The sequence below is a fragment of the Loxodonta africana genome, chromosome 11 (genome assembly GCF_030014295.1).
Source record: "Loxodonta africana isolate mLoxAfr1 chromosome 11, mLoxAfr1.hap2, whole genome shotgun sequence".
Classification (NCBI taxonomy): domain Eukaryota; kingdom Metazoa; phylum Chordata; class Mammalia; order Proboscidea; family Elephantidae; genus Loxodonta; species Loxodonta africana.
The window spans coordinates 26,882,132-26,889,673 of NC_087352.1; positions in this window are offsets into that span (position 1 = coordinate 26,882,132).

The following is a 7,542-nucleotide window of genomic DNA, read 5'->3' on the forward strand; positions in this document are numbered from 1 at the left end:
TCAGATCCTACTCCCCAGGAGCGGCTGGGTGGGTTCAAACCGCAAACCTTTCATTTAGCAGTCATTACACTACCAAAAAAAAAAAAAACCTGTTGCCGTCGAGTCGATTCCAACTCATAGTGACCTTATAGGACAGAGTAGAACTGCCCCACAGGGTTTCCAAGCAGTGGCAGTGGCTGGTGGATTTGAACTGCCAACCTTTGGATTAGCAGCCCAGTTCTTAACCACTATGCAACCAGGACTCCATTACACCACCAAAACAGAACAAAAAACCCCAAGCCCGTTGCCTTTGAGTTGATTGCAACTCATAGTGTACACCACCATGAATCCTTAATTCAGTATAGAAGGTGAGGATAGTGGGTTGGAGAGGCTCAGGTGAGCATGGAGAAGGACATGGGTCAGATTTTGAAGAGCCTTCAAATACCAGGGTATAGGTACAGGGCCCAGTAAAGATGTTGGGAAGACCTTTCTGGGGTCAAATTGAAGGCTGAGAGGATGAGGGAGGCTGGACATTGGCCCAGGAAGGAGAGTGAGGCCTAAAATGTAGCCAAGGAATCAGAGCAGAGGTTGAGGATGTGGACTTGCTGCTACTTCTGCTTTTCAAACCTGTAAGTGGTTACACAATATGCAGCAGGAAGGATATCCCTGTCTCTCCTGCCTTTGGGTCTCATCAAAACATCTGAAGACCAAACCCAGACCCTGTCATCAGCCCTCCTGTCTGGAGGGAATACCCATCCCAACCTCTCCACTAGTCTTCCCTGTCCAGCTGTGTTTTCCAGATGAGGAAACATACTCAGAGGCTTTTGGGTGTGTGATGTGGGGTCTTATGGACAGACCTTACCAAACCAAGCAAAAAAAAAAAAAAAAACCAAACCCTTTGCCGTCAAGTAGATGCTGACTCATCGTGACTCTATAACACAGAGTGAAACTGCCCTATAGGGTTTCCAAGGCTGTAATCTTTATAGAAGCACATTGCCACATCATTCTCCCACAAAGCAAGTGGTGGGTTCAAACAGCCTACCTTTTGGTTAGCAGCTGAGCAACCACTGCACCACCAGTGTTCCTTCCAGACAAGACCAGAACTCCACAAATCTCCCCCAGAGGAAAAGTACCTGAAGATCCTCCTCTGACACCAAACCCAAAAACCAAACCCATTGCTGTCGCGTAGAAGCGTCCCATAGTGTTTCCAAGGAGTGGCTGGTGGATTTGAATTGCCAACCTTTTGGTTAACTGCTGAACGCTTAACCACTGCACCACCAGGGCTCCCCTCTGAGACCAGGGTCACCCAAATTGGCCTTGTCTTGGTGAGCACTTTGTCTATTTTCCACCCTCTCCTCCATCTTTCAAGTTTATTTGGCTTTTTGATAATCCCAGTTAGTGGCTAGTGAACATGTCTGCAGTAATCCTCGCAGGTTTCTCAACAGTCAGCCCTTTTGTTCCCCTCTATGAAATGACCCATTGCCTTCCCTGTATAAGGGATACAAAATCCTCCAGTATTATCAGAAATGTATAAATTGACAATATATAGAAACCGTAGATTATTAGTGGTTACCAGGGGTGGGAGGGGAAAGTGCTGCAATCAACATTGGTGTAGGAGCCCTGGTGGTGCAGTGGCACACCACCAGAGTGGTACAGCTTGGCTGCTAACCAAAGGGTCGGTGGTTCAAATCCACCAGCTGCTCTGTGGAAGAAAGGTGTAGCAGTTGGCTTCTGAAAACATTACTGCTTTGGAAACCCTATGGGGCAGTTCTCCTCTGTCCTATAGAAATCACATCGACTTGATGACAACAGGTTTGGTATCTTAACTCCTGTGTTAATGCTTATTTTTGCAATCCTCTTTTTACCCTTTTACTTTAGAGGTTGAATGCACATTTGTTAATTTTAACCTAGAAATCACAACATAGTTTTAAAAGTTAATCAGAGTCTAAAGTTATTTCATACGTTAACCTCCACCTTGACTGTGTAAGCCCATTATGACACTAATTTATGAAAAATGGAGGGTGCACTATATCCCGTTTTAGCTTTATTGTGCTTTTTCCTGACCATTTATGTGACAACTTATAAGTGCATCACGTTTTCCTTTTAATCATTGCCTGCTAATATACATCACCAGCTTTTGGGGGAAATTAGTTATCAAACTGAAATACTTTTACAAATTTCTTTCTATTTAATTGTTGTTGTTAGGTGCCATCAAGTCAGTTCCGACTCAAAGCAACCCTACGTACAACAGAACAAAACACTGCCCTGGCCTGCACCATCCTCAAAATAGTTATGCTTGAGCACATTGTTGCAGCCACTGTGTGAATCTGTCTCGCTGAGGGTTTTCCTCTTTTTTGCTGACCCTCTACTTTACCAAGCATGATGTCCTTCTTCAGGGACTGGTCCCTTCTGATAAAATGTCCAAAACAGGTGAGATGTAGTCTTGCTATCCTTGCTTCTAAGGAGCATTCTGGATGTGCTTCTTCACGATAGATTTGTTCGTTCTTCTGGCAGTCCATGGTATATTCAGTATTCTTTGTCGTTACCATAATTCAAAGCTGCCGATTCTTCTTTGGTCTTCCTTATTCATTGTCCGATTTTCGCATGCATATGAGGTGCTTGAAAATACCGCGACTTGGGCCAGGTGCACCTTAGTCCTCAAAGTGACATCTTTGGTTTTTAACATTTTGATGAAGTCTATTTAATTAGTACTTTTCCTTTAGGTATGAAGTCTAATTTTTTTACAGCGATGATATTTGCTAAGATTTAACAAAAACTAGCACTTCACTAAAAAGGAATTAAGAAAATGTCCCAGAGCTGGTATGTTTAGATTTTAAAAAGATACATGACAGATCTCTCATATTGGTATAAACGCAACAGAGAAATATTTATTTTTATAGTGTGTTATTTGTGTTTTTATTTGAAAGGAGTCCTGGTGGTCCAGTGGTTAAGCACTCAGCTGCTAACCAAAAATTCTTAGGTTTGAACCCACCAGCGGATCCACAGAAGAAAAGACTTGGCAATCTGCTCCTGTAAAGATTACAGCCTAGGAAACCCTATGGGGCAGTTCTACTCTGTACTGTAGGGTTGCTGACTCAGAACTGACTTGCCAACGGTGGGTTTGGTTTTTTATGTATTATGTATGTGTGTTTGTGTGTGTTTGTGTGTGTTTCTTTACAGATTAAAAAAATGTAGCATATAAGACTGTACTAAGCCTTAATTTTGTTTAACCTAACAAAATATACCAGGATAATTAGAGATGTTCTCATTTCTTTTCTTAATGCTGTGAGTACTACATATATGTGTATATTCCTAGTTTATTAAAATAGTCCCTATTAAGGACGATTTGCATTGGGATCAGCCTTTTGATTGTACAAGTTGTACTTCAATGAATATTCCTGTGCATGAGTCAGGACAGAATCTTCATGATCATCTGGTGTGGGGAAACATGTTTTAAGCACTGTGAATTATGAGCATGAGGATGGCTATACAATTTTGCTTTCTCTTCAGATTTCCCTGACAATTAAAGTCCATATCCCCTAGAAATTAATGTCATCCCCATGAGGAAATGTTCTGTGGCAGATCATTTGAAGAGAACTTTTAGAAACTGACCCACCTAGAGTCTGACTTTACATCTGCGAATTTATCCAAGAGAGACACAGTGGTTATTGTGCACTTAGGAAAACCTTCAGCCACATCTTTCTCCTTAATTTACAATGCAGAATTATCTCGGGAATATTTTTAAAAAGAAGGAGGAGGTGTAGAAGAGCAAAGAAACAGGGTAACAAATGTCATTCCTTGTCTGGGGAGAGGGGAATGTGGTTTCAGAGGTAAAAGCATCTCATCCTTTATTTGTCTTGTGCTGTCCATTGTCAGGAGAGTTGGACAGTTGAGGACAGAGCTGGAAACATTTATTGAACGCCTCCTTTGTTCCACAACATCATGTTTACCCTGGAGGAGTGTAAGTCTTTATGATTAATATGAGTCGTGAAATACTTTGTCATATTTAAGGATCTAAGGATATATGTGCAAAATGGTAGGATTTACTGTACCACTTAAGTTCTTGAAGTCTTTGATTTTTAAAAAAACAAACCATTTCCTCATGTGTATTTAACCTCCCAATATGCACACGTTTTCTTGATCCCACTCTAATTTTTTTTTTCTCCTTTATTTTCTCTGGAATATGAATATGGTAGGATAGCTATGTGACCTTCCCAGGTGAGTCTTAATTCTTTCCTCTCAGTGGGGTTACTCAGCTTTATTAATCCTGGGTAGAGAGGCTTCTCCATGTCCACCTCAACAGTTTTCACGGTATCGAATTACCACTAAAACAAAATAAAACACAGCTAAATTAAGTTAAAGGATCATGATAAACTCAGGGGAAAAGAAAAAAAACATGGTGAAAGAAGCTTTTTTTTCCCCATTGTGCTTTAGCTGAAAGCTTACAGCTCAAGTTAATTTCTCATACACAAATGTATACACGTTATTATGTGACTCTAGTTGCTATCCCTGTAGTGTGACAGCACACTCCCCCTTTCCACCCCAGGTTTCCCATGTACATTGAACCAGCTCCCATCCCTTCCTGCCTTCTCATCCAGCCTCCTGACAGGAGCTGCCCATTTAGTCTCCTGTATCTACTTTTTTTTTACTAAGACGCACACTCTTCATGAGTATTATTTTATGTTTTATAATCCAGCCTTATCTTTGTCTGAAGAGTTGGCTTCAGGAAAGGTTTTAGTTCTGGGTTAACAGAGGGTCAGGAGCCATGTCTTTTGGGGTTGCTCTAGTCTCAGTCAAACCATTATGTCTGGTCTTTTTACCTGAATTTGAGTTCTGCACCCCACTTTTTTCCTGCTCCATCAGGGACTCTCTGTTGTGTTCCCTGTCAGGGCGGTCGTTGGTGGTACCCAGGCATCAGCTGGTTCTTCTGATCTCAGGCCGATGGAATCTCTGGTTTATGTGGCCCTTTTGTCTCTTGTAGCGTAGTGGTTAAGAGTTCAGCTGCCAACAAAAAGGTCGGCAGTTCAGATCTACCAGGCGCTCCTTGGAAACCCTGTGCGGCAGTTCTACTCTGTCCTGTAGGGTCGCAATGAGTCGGAATCAACTCGAAGGCAGTGGGTTTGGTTTTTTTTTTTTGTCTCTTGGGTTAATATTTTCCTTGTGTCTTTGGTGTTCTTCATTCTCCTTTGCTCCAAATGGGTTGGGACCAATTGACGCATTTTAGATGGCTGCTCATAAGCTTTTAAGACCCCAGATGCCACTAACCAAAGTGGTATGTAGAATATTTTCTTAATAAACTTTGTTATGCCAATTGACCTAGGTGTTCCCTGAAACCATGGCCCCCATACCCCCGCCCCTGCTACTGTGGTCCCTCGAAGTGTTTGGTCATGTTCAGGAAACTTCTTAGCTTTTGGTTTAGTCCAGTTGTGCTGGCTTCCCCTGTATTGTGTGTTGTCCTTCCCTTCACCTAAGATAATTCTTGTTTACTATCTAGCAGTGGTTGGGTTTTTATCCAGTTAGTGAATTCCACTCTCCCTCCCTCCTCACCCTCGTAACCATCAAAGAATGTTTTCTTGTGTGTTTCAACCTTTTCTTGAGTTCTTATAATAGTGGTCTCATACAATATTTGTCCTTTTTTGACTGACTAATTTCACTCAGCATAATGCCTTCCAGATTCCTCCATGTTGAGATGTTCTGCAGATTCATCATTGTTCTATATCTTTGCATAGTATTCCATTGTGTGGATATACTATCATTTGTTTATCCATTCATCTGTCAAAGGGCATCTATTTTGTTTCCACTTTTTGCTATTGTGAACAGTGCTGCAGTGAACATGGGCATGCATGTGTCTATTCGTGTGACGGCTCTTATTTCTCTAGGATATATTCCTAGGAGTGGAATTGCTGGATCATATGGTACTTCTGTTTGTAGAGTGTAATTGCTGGATCATATGGTACTTCTGTTTCTAGCTTTTTAAGGAAGTGCTAAATCGATTTCCGAAGTGGTTGTGCCATTTTTCATTCCCATGAGCAGTGTATAAGTGTTCTAGTCTCTCCACAACCTCTGCAACATCTATTATTTTGTGTTTTTTGGGTTAATGCTAGACTTGTTGGGGTGAGATGGTATCTTATTGTAGTTTTGAGTTACATTTCTCTAATGGCTAATGATAGTGAGCATTTCTTCATGTATCTGTTAGCTGCCTGAATGTCTTCTTTGGGGAATTGCCTGTTCATATCCTTTGCCCATTTTTTAATTTGGTTATTTGTCTTCTCATTGTTGAGGCTTTGCAGTATCTTATATAGAGATTAAACCCTTATCAGATATGTCATAGCCAAAATTTTTTCCCAGTCCGTATGTTGTCTTTTTACTCTTTTGATGAAGTCTTTGGATGAGCATAGGTTTGATTTTTAGGAGCTCCCACTTATCTAGTTTCTCTCCTGGTGTTCATGTATTCTTAGTTATGTTTTGTATTTCGCTTATGCCATGTATTAGGGCTCTTTGCATTGTCCCTATTTTTTCTTCCATGATCTTTATCATTTTAGATTTTATATTTAGGTCTTTGAAACATTTTGAGTCCGTTTTTGTACATGGTGTGAGCTATGGGTCTTGTTTCATTTTTCTGCAGATGAATATCCAGGTACGCCAGCACCAGTTGTTAAATAGACTGTGTTTTCCCCATTTAACAGACTTTAGGCCTTTGTCAAATATTAGCTGCTCATAGGTGGATCCTGGATTCTCAATTCTCTTCCATTAGTCTATGTATCTGTTGTTGTACCACTACCAGACTGTTTTGACTACTGTGGCTGTAAAATAGGTTCTAAAATCAGGTAGTATAAGGCCTCCCACTTTGTTCTTCTTCTTCGGTAATGCTTTACTTATCTGGAGCCTCTTCCCTTCCCATATGAAGCTGGTAATTTGTTTCTCCATCTCGTTAAAAAATGTCATTGGAATTTGGATCGAGATTGCATTGCATCTTCAGATCACTTTGTGTAGAACTGACATTTTCACAATGTTGAGTCTTCCTATCCATGAGCATGGTATGTTTTTCCACTTAAGTAGGTCTCTTTTGGTTTCATGAAATAGTGTCTTGTAGTTTTCTTCATATAGGCCTTTTATGTCTTTGGTTAGATGTATTCCTAATTTATCTTCTTGCGGGCTGTTGTAAATGGTATTGATTTGGTGATTTCCTCTTTGATGTTCTTTTTGTTGGTGTAGAGGAATCCAACTGATTTTTATATGTTTATCTTGTATCCTGATTCTTTGTTGAAATCTTCTGTTAGTTCCAGTAATTTTCTTGTGGATTCTTTGGGGTTTTCTGTGTAGAAGATCATATCATCTGCAAATAGGGATAATTTACCTTCTTCCTTACCAATCTGGATACCCTTTTTTTCTTTTTCTACCCTGACTGCTCTGGCTAGGACCTCCAGCACAATGTTGAATAAGAGTGGTGATAAAGGGCATCCTTGTCTGGTTCCAGTTCTCAAGGGGAATTCTTTTAGACTCTCTCCATTAAGATGATGTTGGCTCTTGGCTTTGTATAAAAAAAAAAAAAATTTTTTTTTC